Source organism: Pteropus vampyrus, unplaced genomic scaffold, assembly GCF_000151845.1.
Source record: "Pteropus vampyrus isolate Shadow unplaced genomic scaffold, Pvam_2.0 Scaffold160, whole genome shotgun sequence".
NCBI lineage: Eukaryota > Metazoa > Chordata > Mammalia > Chiroptera > Pteropodidae > Pteropus > Pteropus vampyrus.
In genome coordinates this window covers 3331327-3344068 of record NW_011888941.1, presented here as the reverse complement: position 1 = coordinate 3344068, position 12742 = coordinate 3331327, and the positions used below count along the sequence as shown (strand labels likewise).

The window sequence follows — 12742 nt, the reverse complement described above, 5'->3', positions numbered from 1 at the left end:
TTCCTTCCTTCCTTCCTTCCTTCCTTCCTTCCTTCCTTCCTTCCTTCCTTCCTTCCTTCTTTCCTTCTTTTCTTTATTTTTCTTTCTTTTTTTTCTGTCTATATCCTCTGTTATTCATATGGAAGAAATTTCTATTTCTTTATCTTCAAGTTCACTGATTTTTTTCCTCCTCTCTCTCCTCCATTCTGCTGTTGAGCTCATCCATTGAGATTTTTCTTTTATTTATTGTGGATTTAGTTCTAAAATTTCCATTTTATTTCTCTTTACATCTACTATTTCTTCAATGAGATTTTCTATTTTTTTTTTTCATTTATTTCATATGTGTTCATAATTTCTTGGAGCATTTTTATAATTGGTTTAAAATGCTTGTCAGATAATTCTAACATGTGCATCTTGGTGTTGGCATGTTTGATTTTTTTCACTCGAGTTGAGAGTTTCATGATTTTTTGCATGATGAGTAATTTTTGACCAAAACCTAGACAAATACATTGGAGTATTATGTTATGAGACTCTGGAATACAAGAGGCAAAATAAAATCCTAGGGATTCACTGCCATGTCAGTCTTCAAGTCCCAAGGTCCCTAGTAGGTTTATCTTCTTCTCTCTATTTTTCAGTCTTTTTATGTTTAATCTATACATAATGTCCAGAGATTTAGCTCTACTTAGCAGGAAGGATAAGGAGAATTACTTTTACTCTTTCTTTCTGGAAACAGAAACCCATATTTATTTTCATTGAACCATCTTTTTTCTTGTCCAGGAGTCATATCTGGCTCTTTTGTTTCCAACATTAGGACAATATTTGAAGATTCCATATTTTAACACTCCTGGAATTGAAAATATGCTCCTTTCATGGTCCATGCCTTTTCCCTGTTCAAAAACTCATTCTCTATTGCATTAATTATTTAAATGGCATCCTAATTAGTCTTTAAATTGACAGCCTATCATTTCTTCCAGCTCTTCTACAAATTGCCAACAGTTTTTTGTTTTGTTTGTTTGTTTGTTTGTTGTTGTTGGTTTTTTTAAGCATAAATCTTTTCCTCCATAGCATTTGAGAGGTCATCACTGGCTACTTAGTCAAACTCAAAATCTTTAGCTTGGGGTTCAAAGTCATTAATAAAATGGCTCAACTTCCCATTGACAGTCTTACCTTTCCCCACTTTCACACACAGTCTGATGCTGCAGTTAAAATGCACCATTTCGGGATCTCAGATACCCAGTGTGCAGTTTGATCCCAGGCACTCACTCATGTTTTTCCTCTGCATGGACTGCCCTTCCTTGTCCATTATCTCAAGGAAGATTTCCAAGTCAGAACTGATGCCTTTTCCCTACTGACAACTATAGACTTTTGCTCACGTCTCTCTTTACATCTATTTTCAATCCATTTAATAATTTTAAGACAGAATCTATGGTCCTTGCAGGGTATCTCCTCCTCGAAATCAAGCTTTCTTTGTTCAGTGGTTCAGGAAGGAGAGCAGACTCATCAGTGGCTGGCGAGACTAGAAGTGGCTTCATCAGGAAGCAGGCAGTATGGCAATGATGCATTAGTTTACTTCTAGAAAATAGGACAGTTTCAGAAAATTCTATTTGGCCCTGGGCTTCCCTGAAGGTCAAGGGAAAAAAAACTTTAGAGTACATCTTACATATTTGTCTTGAAATTTATTTTGTAGACTCTTTAGAGCAAAGCTCCCTTGTCCTTCAATAGATCTACCTGTCATGTCTGTAATATGGACAGTTCATACTTTGAGGTACAGGTGCTTTCTCTGTAAGGGGGATGGTGGCAGCATGATGAATGGGAGAAGAGAGAAACTGTTTGGGTTTAAATCTTAGCTCTGCTGCTTATAGCTATGTAAACCCTGGACAAATTATTTAACTTGTTTGTACCTCAGATTCCTCATCTGTAAAATAGGGATAATTATAGATGCTACACAGAATCATGTTAAATGCTTGGCTATAACCAGAAATAAGAAAATATGACAAAGGAAAAAATCTCACAGGTAAAGTCAAATATTTAATAAATACAGTGAATCAGACATTTAAAAAGCTACTTAAGGTCAGAAGAAAAATGTATCAAACTCAACTCAAACTAAAATAAGTAGTTAGTAGATACACAACACAAAAAGATCTAAAACTTGACATCAATAACATAAAGCATGGAGAGAGTAAAAATGTAGTCCTTGTAGAATATACTCAAACTTAAATGCCTAACAACTTAGAATGGATATAGAATGATATACATAAACCTCATGGTAACCATAAACCAAACCTTACAAATCCTATATAAAGAATAAAGAGAAAGGAAACCAAACAAAAAAACTAAAGAAAACCAGCAAAACACAAGGGAAGAGAGCAAGAGAAGAAGAAAGGAACAACCTAAAATACAATGAACAAAATGGCAATATGTACATACTTATCAATAATTACTTTAAACGTAAATGTATTACATGCTCCAATAAAAATATATGGTGGCTGAATGGATTAGAAAATATAATCCATCTCTATGTTGCTTAAAAAGTTCCCTTCAAATTGAAAGACAGATACAAACTGAAAGCGAAGGGATGGAAAAAAGATATTCCATGTAAACAGAAATGAAAAGAAAGCTGGATTAGCAAAACTCATATCAGACAAAACAGACTTTAAAACAAAAGATGTAAAAAATAAAAAGACAAAGAAGGGCATTACATTATTATAAAGGGGTCAATTCAGAAAGAGAATATAATAATCATAAATATCTATACACACAACATAGGAGTACCTAAATATATAAAGCGATTATTAATGAACAAAAAGGGAGAAATCTATAGTAATATGCTAATAGAAGGGGATTTTAATACTCCACTCACATCAATACATAGGTCATCAAGACAGAAAATTAATAAGAAAATAATTGTCTTAAATGTCACATTAGATTAGATCAACTTTATAGAACATTTCATTCAATAACAAACAGAATGCATTTTTTCAAGTGCACATGGAACATTCTTCAGGATAGATAACGTATTATGCCACAAAAACAAGCCTCAATAAATTCAATTTCAATCAAGAAGACTGAAATCATATCAAGCATCTTTTCCAACCACAATGGCGTGAAACTAGAAATCAACTATAGGCAAAACACTGGAAAAAAACACGAATACGTGGAGACTAAACAACATGCTACTAAACAATCAATGGATCGAAGAGAAAATCAAATAGGAAATAAAAAACTATCTTGAAACAAATGAAAATGAAAATACAACTTTTCAAAATTCATGCGATGCAGCAAAAACAGTTCTAAGAGAGAAGTACATAGCTATACAGGACTACATTAAGAAATAGAAAAAAACCTCAAATAAACACTTTAACTCAACACCTAAAAGAATTAGAAAAAGAAGAACAAAAGAAATCCAAAGTAAACATAAGGCAGGAAACAGTTAAGACTGGAGGAGAAATAAACAAAATAGAAATTTAAAAAATAATAGAAAAGATTAATAAAACTAAGAGCTAGTTCTTTGAAAAGATAAACGAATTTGGCAAACCTTTAAACAAATTCATCAAGAAAAAAAATAAAATCATAAAAGAAAAGTTACAACTGATACCACAGAAATACAGAGTCATTAAAGAATACTATAAATAATTATGTGCCAACAAATTTGAAATCTTAGAAGAAATGGATAAATTACTAGAAGTATATAATCTTCCAAGACAGAACCAGGTAGAAATACAAAGTTTAAACAGACTTATTATTAGCAATGAAATTGAAGCAGTAATCAAAAAACTCCCAACAAATAAAAGTCCAGGACCTGACAGCTTCATGGCTGAATTCTACCAAACATTCAAAGAATTAATAACTATACTTCTTAAAATATTTCAAAAAAAATAAAAAGGAAAAGGAAAAAATGCTTCCAAACTCATACTACAAAGCCAGCATTACCCTGATACCAAAACCAGACAAAGACTTTTCAAAACAAAATTACAGGCCAATATCCTTGATGAACATAGATAAAATTATTCATAAGAAAATATTACTAAACTGAATTCTACAGTACAATAAAAGGATTACATACCATGACCAAGTGAGAGTCACCTAGGGATGCAAAGATAGTTCAACATGATATATCACATTAACAAAATAAAAGATAGAAACCATATGATCATCTCAATAGATGCAGAAAAAGCATTTGACAAAATTCAACATCGTTTAATGAAAAAAAACTCTCAACAAAGTGGATATACAAAGAACATATCTCAACATAATAAAAGCTATATATAAGAAACCCACAGTTAGTATACTCAATGGTGAAAAGCTAAAAGCTTTCCTTTAAGATCGAGAACACACAAGGCTGACCACTGTTCTTACTTCTATTCAACACAGTATTGGAAGTCCTTAGCCACAGTAATCAGACAAGAAAAAGAAATAAAAGGCATCTAAATTGGAAAAAAAGAAGTAAATCTCTCATTATTTGCAGATGAATTGTAAAGTCTCCACCAAAAATTATAAGAACTAATGAATGAATTCAGTAAAGTTTTAGGATACAGAATCAATATACAGAAATCTGCTGCCTTTTTATATACCAACAACAAATAATCAGAAAAATTAAGAAAAATTCCATTTATGACTTCATCAAAAAGCATAAAATATGTAGGAATAATTTTGACCAAAGAGGTTAAAGACCTGTACTCTGAAAACTATAAGACATTGAAGAAAAAAATTGAAAAAGTTACAAATAAATGGAAGGATATACTTTGCTCATGGATTAGGAGGATTAATATTGGTCTTTCCTACCTAAAGCATCCTACAGATTTAATTCAGTTCCTATCAAAATTCCAATGACATTCTTTTAATTATAGCTACTAATCCTAAAATTTACAGGGAACTACAAAAGACTCCAAATAGTCAAAGAAATCTTGAGAAAGAAGATAGTGGGAGCTACCTTAATATCAAACTATACTATAAAGAGACAATAATCAAAACAATATGATACTGGCATAAAAACAGATATATAAATCAGTGGAATAGAATAGAAAGACCAGAAATAAATTCTCATTTATACAGTCAATCTACGAAAAAGGAGGCGAGTATATACAGTGGAGTAAAGACAGTCTCTTCAATAAGTGGTGTTGGAAAAACTGGACAGATACATTAAGTAAAAATAATTGGGACCACTTTTTTTACACTATATGCACAAAACAGATTAAGAACTTAAATGTAAGTTCAGAAATCACAAAACTAGAAGAAAACATATGCATTAAACTCTTTGACATGGCTCTCAGCAATATCTTTTTGGATATGTCTCTTCGGACAAGGTCAATAAAAGAAAAAATAAACAAATGGAACTACATCAAACTGAAAAGTTTTTGCATAGTGAAGGAAACCATGAACAAAACAAAAAGACAATCTTCTGAATGGAAGAAGATTTTTGTAAATGATACATTTGATAAGGAGTTAATATCAAAAATATATAAGAAACTCATACAATACTAAAACAAAACAAAACAAAACAAAACAAAAACAAACAATCTAATTAAAAAATAGGCAGAGGAACTCAATAGACATTTCTCCATTGAGGCCACACAGATGGCTAACAAACATATGAAAAGATGCTCAACATCACTAATCATGAGAGAAATGAGATATCACCTCACGCCTGTCAGAATAGCTATTATCAATAAATCAACAAATACCAAGTGTTGGTGAAGATGTGGAGAAGAGGAAACCCTTGCGCACTGTTGGTGGGATTGTAAATTGGTGCAGCCACTATGGAAAATAGTATGAAGTTTCCTCAAAAAATAAAAAATGGAGCTGTGATATGATCTAGCAATTCCACTTCTAGGTATTCAAAGAAAACATAAACACTAATTCAAAAAGATATATGCATCCCTATGTTCATTGCAGCATTATTTAAAATAGCCGAAATGTGGGAGTAACCTCAGTGTGCATCAATAGATAAATTGATAAAGAAGAGAGTACATATACAATGATATATTATTCAGCAATAAAAAAGAATGAAATCTTCTCATATGCAACAACATGGATGGACCTAGAGGGTATTATGCTAGGTGAAATAGTCAGACAGAGAAAGACAAATACCACATGACCTTATTTATATGTGGAATCTAAATAAACAAAACAAATGAATAAACAAAACAAAACAGAAACAGACCCATAGACATAGAAAACAAGCTGATGGTTGCCAGAGGGGAGGGGGTTGGAGTGACAGAAATAAGAATAGAAAAGCGGTAAAGACAAGAAGGTTGGGATATAGAACTAAACTTCTATATACATTACATACACACATATATACATACGTACATATACATATAATTAAAAAATGCAATGTGTGAGTCTTATTTGACTCAAAGAAATCAAATTAAAAAGACACTGATGAGGCAATTGAGGAAATTTGAATAGTGACTAGATGTTTGGTGACATTTAAGTGTTACATGGTATTAAAAAATGCTTGGCACTAAACTAATGTCAACAATTATTTTTCAATTAGTTTTCAATGTTTTCCACCTAAGTGCCCTGAATATTAGAAGAACATTTGGGATGCCTGGGGAAACACCCCAAATTAGTCTCTATTTGCTTAAAATTCCTTTTAAGCCTTCTATTTCTTATTAAATATTCATGCAAGTTTTACCTTCTATTCCATGATAAAGTTGAGTTTGTTTTAATATCTGGTTAATATTTCTTCCGAAAAAATATTTAGGAAAAACATGTACTCTAGAAAGATGCTTCCTTCCGTTTTGTACCCTTGACACAGGGTGGCACCTCCTAGTGACACACACCTACAGTTTTAGGAGTGCCGTCTCAGGGAGCCAAAGATGCAGAGGACTGGAGGCCAGGCCAGCACCAGAAAGTGCTTCTCACTGGTGAGTGCTGTGTGGGGTTGAGGCAGCCCACTCACTTATCCTTCCTAAGCTGAGATTCACAACTTCGGTCCAATAGTTCTCATTTGGGAGAGCTGGCCTCCTGTTGGATGTGTGGAATATGGGTAATGAGAACATGAAAATCAAAATCTTGGCTTGGATTTCCTGGGCTATGATCATCAATAAAATAGGGCAAAAGAGAGCTATAATCTAATGTACTGCATTACTGTAAGTACAGCTTCGTGCATAGAGCTCTCTCCCACCCTCCCTCCAAAATAATGCAACTGTTTAACATAAATAGCACTGACTATACTCCATCATGTGGTGTTCAATGATTGGGTAATTACAGTAACAGTATATAGTTAATGGACATTGGGTTCAAGATGTAAGAGAACAGGTTGGGAAAAGGCAAGTGAAAGAATAGAACTATGGAATCTTGGCATTGCAGAGTTGGGAGGAATCCTGACAATTATGTCCCCTACATTCCCATTTACAAAAGAGGAAACAGATTCAGAGGGGTTAAATGACCTGCAAATGTCAGATGCTTAGACAGAGGTGGCATCAGAACTAAAATCCAAGTTCCTCTCTCCTGTTAATATTCTTTTCAACCTACCTGTTGTCTCTGGGAAACTACATAAGGCTGAACATTCTAGAAAGCTTTCCATATGGCAAGTAGACTTTGTTAACAAAGCCTGCTGAAGAAGAAAACAATGTTTTTGTGACTTACACAGTTGCCTGTCCTTTCATGGCCTGTGGACTCCTAAAGTCATGGCCATTGAATGTCAACAGCAATATAAGAATGTTTACATTTCTTAGTCCCGCACTACATGTGAGAAATGCAAGCAGAGTCAATGCTTTTTGTAATGAAGGCACAAGGGTTTCCTAAGAAAATAAGCCGAGTCCTCATGAAACAACCAGGAAACAGACTCCAGTCTGCAGACGTGTGACCACTTTCAGATCTACACAAGGTCCCCTCCCTGTAATGTATCAAATATACACACGATCACTGCCAAAGTCGTCCACATGCCCTCGCTCTACACTCCTCCTTCCCATAGAAAAGGAGAGGCCAATGCCACTGAGGAAAAGGAGTGGCTCATGTCTTCCACTAACCCCCAGTGACTGGCCAGGGGTCTTTCTCCTCCTTATTTTGTCCAGGAACCACCCAGCTAAACATGCACCCTTGCCACAGTCAGGAGCTAAACCCAACCTAAGTGAGATAGATGTGCAGAACCCGATTCTACCTGTGATGGGAATATGCCCCACTCTGGAAGAGCAATGCCTATCACCAGTGGGCACAGGTGGCCGCTTGGCAAGAAGCAACAGTGCAGTTGGAGACATTCTCTACAGAAGTAGGATCCATGCCATTACATTACAGAGAGATACGGACACCACTGAGAAACAAATTTCTTATCAAAGGTAAAGTTCTTTCTTGCTCTAGTATTAACCTTCCCGCAGCTTCAAAATGCAGCCGGGGTTCAAATGTCTTAACAGAGTCATTCAAAGTCAGATTTCAAGATGGGATTAAGAGGATGTTGAGATAGTAGCTGAAAACAGGAACATAAACATGTGAGACCCCTTTGCGTGGGCACTTCTGCCTTCTTGTTAAGGCCGTCAGAGGAGGGGCTCACTGCATGCAGCCCAGTGAGGGAGGTGGGTGCCACCAGTGGCCCCACCATGACATACCATGGCCATGCGCATCTCTAGAGCACTTTCCCATCACAAAGCGCCTTCTCAAAGTTTTATTTGAACATCCCCACAAGCTGAATACCTACTGGTAGGGCAGGTGCCATTATCTTCATTGACTTGTGAGGAAAGTGAAGCCCAACAAGGCTGGCACACAGTCAGAATAGAATAGAACAGAATAGCAAGAGAATAGAAAAGACTGGATTAACACATTCTCTATGTACTAAAGGCCTACTCTGTTCCCGACATGTGACTGTGCCTTATCTACTTAGTTCCCTTGTCTGTAAAATGGTGCTAGTAATGGCGCTTCCCTCATAAGGTATTGTAAAGATTCAGAGAGTTGATGCAGGAGAAATGTTTAGCATGGTGCCTGGTGCACTGGAAGCCTTCAGTTTAAGTGTTAGTGGATCCCTACCATATCCTTACAAGAGTCTATTATAACCTCTATCTATAACCTCTATCTTACAAATAAGGAGACTGAGGCACAGAAAGGAAAATGACTGTCACCAAGTATTAAGTGGCCTTGCCAGGTTTCAGACATAGACCTGAATGATCCTAAAACCTATACCCTTTCCACTCAAGAATATGATTATCCTCAAACTCAGGCTGCCTGTTTCCAAGTTCTGTGAACTTTCCTTGACCCGTTCACCCTGATTTGAGAGTTTCCTGCAGAAGTGTCGAGACCTGGTTTGACTAGCAAACACAAAGCCTTCTGTTTCAGACAATACACAACGAATTTGTCACCATCCAAACATCATGTTTCACGAAGGTTTCGATGACATCAGCGAAGGGCTCTCAGGAGAGTCCCAGGAGCTTCTAAGCAGTTCTGAAGCAGAGTTGAGTGTCTGAGGCCAATAATTAACATGAAAGTCAAAAGGATGTTCTCAACAGTATTGCTACAATTTTGAAAATCCTTTTGACTTTTGATAATTTCTATCTCAATTCTTTTTTTGGTAAAAGGTTAAGTGGGTAAAAAAAGATAATTGGGGAAAAAACTTCCTTATTTCTATGACTTCTTGCATGTAGTAGATATTCCAAAAATACTTGTAAAATGAATGAATAAATTAATTGTGAAAAAAGGCATCTATTTTCTTCTTGTGAATTGGCTCAAAGAGCCAGTTTTACAAGAACTGACTGAAAACTACATTTCCGAGAGTTCACAAGTGTCCAGTAGTGCTTTGCTACAAATCTCACTGTTTTTACAGTTTGAATGCCTGCCCCGATACAAGGGTGTCCCCCACAAATACCCAATACAAGGGTGTCCCCCACAGCTAGAGGCTCACGGGGTGTGCTAGTACAGCCAGAGCTCACACCAGGCCTGTAAGCATTCACCTTGAGCTTAAGTAGGAGGCTTCCACATTTACGCCAGGATCTGTAGCAAAGGCAGGGAGCACCTCTTCCTCTGGGTGTTGTGTTCATCACATGCCATTTGCATCCATTTGATGATTCTTCAAAAGAATCAAAAGAAGGTCAACAGCTCAACACATCTGAGATCTGACACATGCTTTGCTGGGAGCTCCATTACTGAGAATTTCTCAGGTGGAAAGAAAATTAAACTCTTCAGAACGCCTGAGTTGGAGTCTTGGCTCTCTGTGATCTCAATAAGGAATGCTTCTCCTCCTCATTTGCAAAAGTGGAAATAGCAATACCCATTAGATAGAATCCGTGTGCACAAAAATGTTTGTGAGAGCACTTTGTAAACAACAAAGAGACAATTTGGCCTATCTCAAAGGACTGTTACCACCAATAGTGGGGCCAGAGAAATAGCTCAGTGTGTCACTGGACTGCCCTTGGCTTGGAAAGAAAAATAGCTCATGACCTATTCTTAACAGGCAGTAACTTCAGATAACTTTATGCACCCCATTCTCCAATCGATAAGGGTGTCCCCATCTATGTGCCCACTGCCCTCACAATTTTGGCCATGAATAGCTGAATCTCACCTGTGTTATAATTTATCTAATATTTCCTCTTACATCACATTTAAGTTAACTTTATTTCCATATGTTTTCTTTTTGTTTTAATTGATAAATCACAGGTTTGACACATTGATAACATGTGCTTCCATGATGCCTCCTATATGTGAGGAAATACTGTATTAAGCCAAAGATCATTGTGTCACCGAATCCAGATGAAACTAAAGGAGCCTGCCAAAACCTGGTGTGGGCTGGCACAGGGAATGGCTTAGATATCCCCAAAGGTGCTGGGCAAAAGTACAGTCCTAACATATCAAACTATGACCCATTATCTAACCACATATAAGAATTACTTAACATTCCTGTAGCACTTTTTACAGTTTTAACAACTCATTCACGGTCATTATACTATCTGGTCTTGACCACAAACATGGCAGCACATGGGGCAGCTGATACCATCCTTTCACAGGTTGCTCAGAGATGTTAGAGGATTTGTACAAGATCACATTAGAAATAAGGGGCAGCATCGCTACAATCTCTAAGTCTTCAGTTCATTTCACGGTACCTCCTCAGGGGGAGCACTATTTTTAAAAAGACTGCTTTTTCCTCTCTAGGCAGAATGACTCTCTTGTGCTACCTTCTATCTATTCACTTTTCTACCTATCCATCCATTTAACCATCTGTCTATCCATCCATCCATCCATCCATCCATCCATCCATCCATCCATCCATCCATTCATTCATCCATCCATCCATCCACTCAACACTTGAGAATCTTCTTTGTGCCTGTCACTAGAACTACCCACCAGTTTTTATTCTTATAAAAAGATAAGTATTCATTTTGAACAGGAATGGCAGTAAGATTAATACCTGCATCAGTTACTTCTCATTTGAAGATCTACCATAGATTTTCCCTGATGATAGCAAAACACAGTAGTTTGCTCTAATTCCTCCTGTCAAATGAAATAAAATACCTGGGAGCCTGACAACAAAAGAATCAGGAAAAGACCTAGTTAATAAGAGTCCTCTCCTTCGTAAGTACATTACAAGTACAATAATTATGATTATGTTGTTGGATCACTGTAGATGAAAAGAGTACACTTCCAGTTACTTCACTTGAGTAATGGTTCAAATAATTAGAAATATATTCCTGATAGTGTCTTGGAAATTTCTGGAAGAGCTAATTTAAGCATCTAGGTGTTTTTTCAGGCTGCCATTCAGAGTTGAGATCCACTTGTCTTCATGATGGCACTCTATTCGGGTATTTTAATTCCTCAATGTCAGGATTGAGGGCAGAGAATCAATTATCAATGATGCAGGTGGCCCAAGATATTGAGACCTCCCCAAAAGGGATGTATTTCAAAATAGAGAAAAATAAAACTCTAAAAATCATACAGAACAGCATGAAACAAAATATGAATTATCAATTCATATATAAAAGAAAGGAAAAATCTCAAACATGCAGAAGAAAATAAAACATTTGAAACTTCTATATAAAATATAAAACAAATCTTTAACATTCCTCTTAATTTTTGTTGTTGTTGTTATTTTTATTGCTGTTGGAGTATACATTCTTTTATTGTTGTTACTGATTTTATAGGAATTACTGATACGGTCTCTAAGTTCCTTAAGTCATATTCTAAGTAACTTAACAACAGTCTTTATAACAACATCAGAAACAACACTGGATTCTCTTAAAATTTTTAAAAATTTGCCTGAACAGGATGTAACCCCAATGAAATTACTTTTGCCAAGTTTCCCAGTTACCAATGACTTCTTTATCATTTTATGCATTGGAGCAGGGGCTCTCCAACTTTAGTTTGCATCAAATCACTTGGGAGGTGGGTTAAAACAGGCTGCTGGGTCCCACTCTGGGTTTCAGGTGCAGATTCAGTAGTTCTGGGGTGGAGCCCAAGAATTTGCATTTCTCAATTCTTGGGGCCACTGCTGCTGGTCTGGGGACCCCACTTGGAGAAGCGCCGCAATAGACCATCTATTGTCCTCATCTTACACATCTTCTCAGCTGCATGTGACACTGGGGACCACTCCCCAGACTTTTGAATACCACACTTCTCTTGCTTTCCCTGCGATCTCTCCTCTTCTCGATTTTAGTGTCCCTAATGTTCCTTGGGGTTTGAGCTGAGGCTTTGGCTGCTTCCCTGATACCTTACTGAGCAACCTCTTTCACTCTGAAGGCTTTCATCACTGCTGGTATCTGGTAGCCCCGGGCTGCAGCTCCAGCCTGGTAAACCAGGAGCTTCACAAGGGCACCACTCACTGTCTTGTTCACAGTTGCACCCC

General features: G+C 36.5%; 1 protein-coding gene across 10 annotated transcripts in view; it reads right to left on the bottom strand.

Moving 5' to 3' along the window:
* GPR45 (G protein-coupled receptor 45) overlaps positions 1–11908 on the bottom strand; it is an 81074-nt gene extending 69166 nt beyond the window's left edge. For 3 of the 10 annotated variants that reach the window (XR_896471.2, XR_002782756.1, XR_002782760.1), the window contains exons 1-2: positions 11312–11908; positions 9861–9976 (exon numbers count right to left, since the gene is read on the bottom strand). The gene's annotated coding sequence lies outside the window, so the exon portion shown is untranslated. The other 7 variants (XR_002782758.1, XR_002782759.1, XR_002782757.1 and 4 more) reach the window with 6 other exon arrangements.
* Positions 11909–12742: the final 834 nt, after the last annotated feature.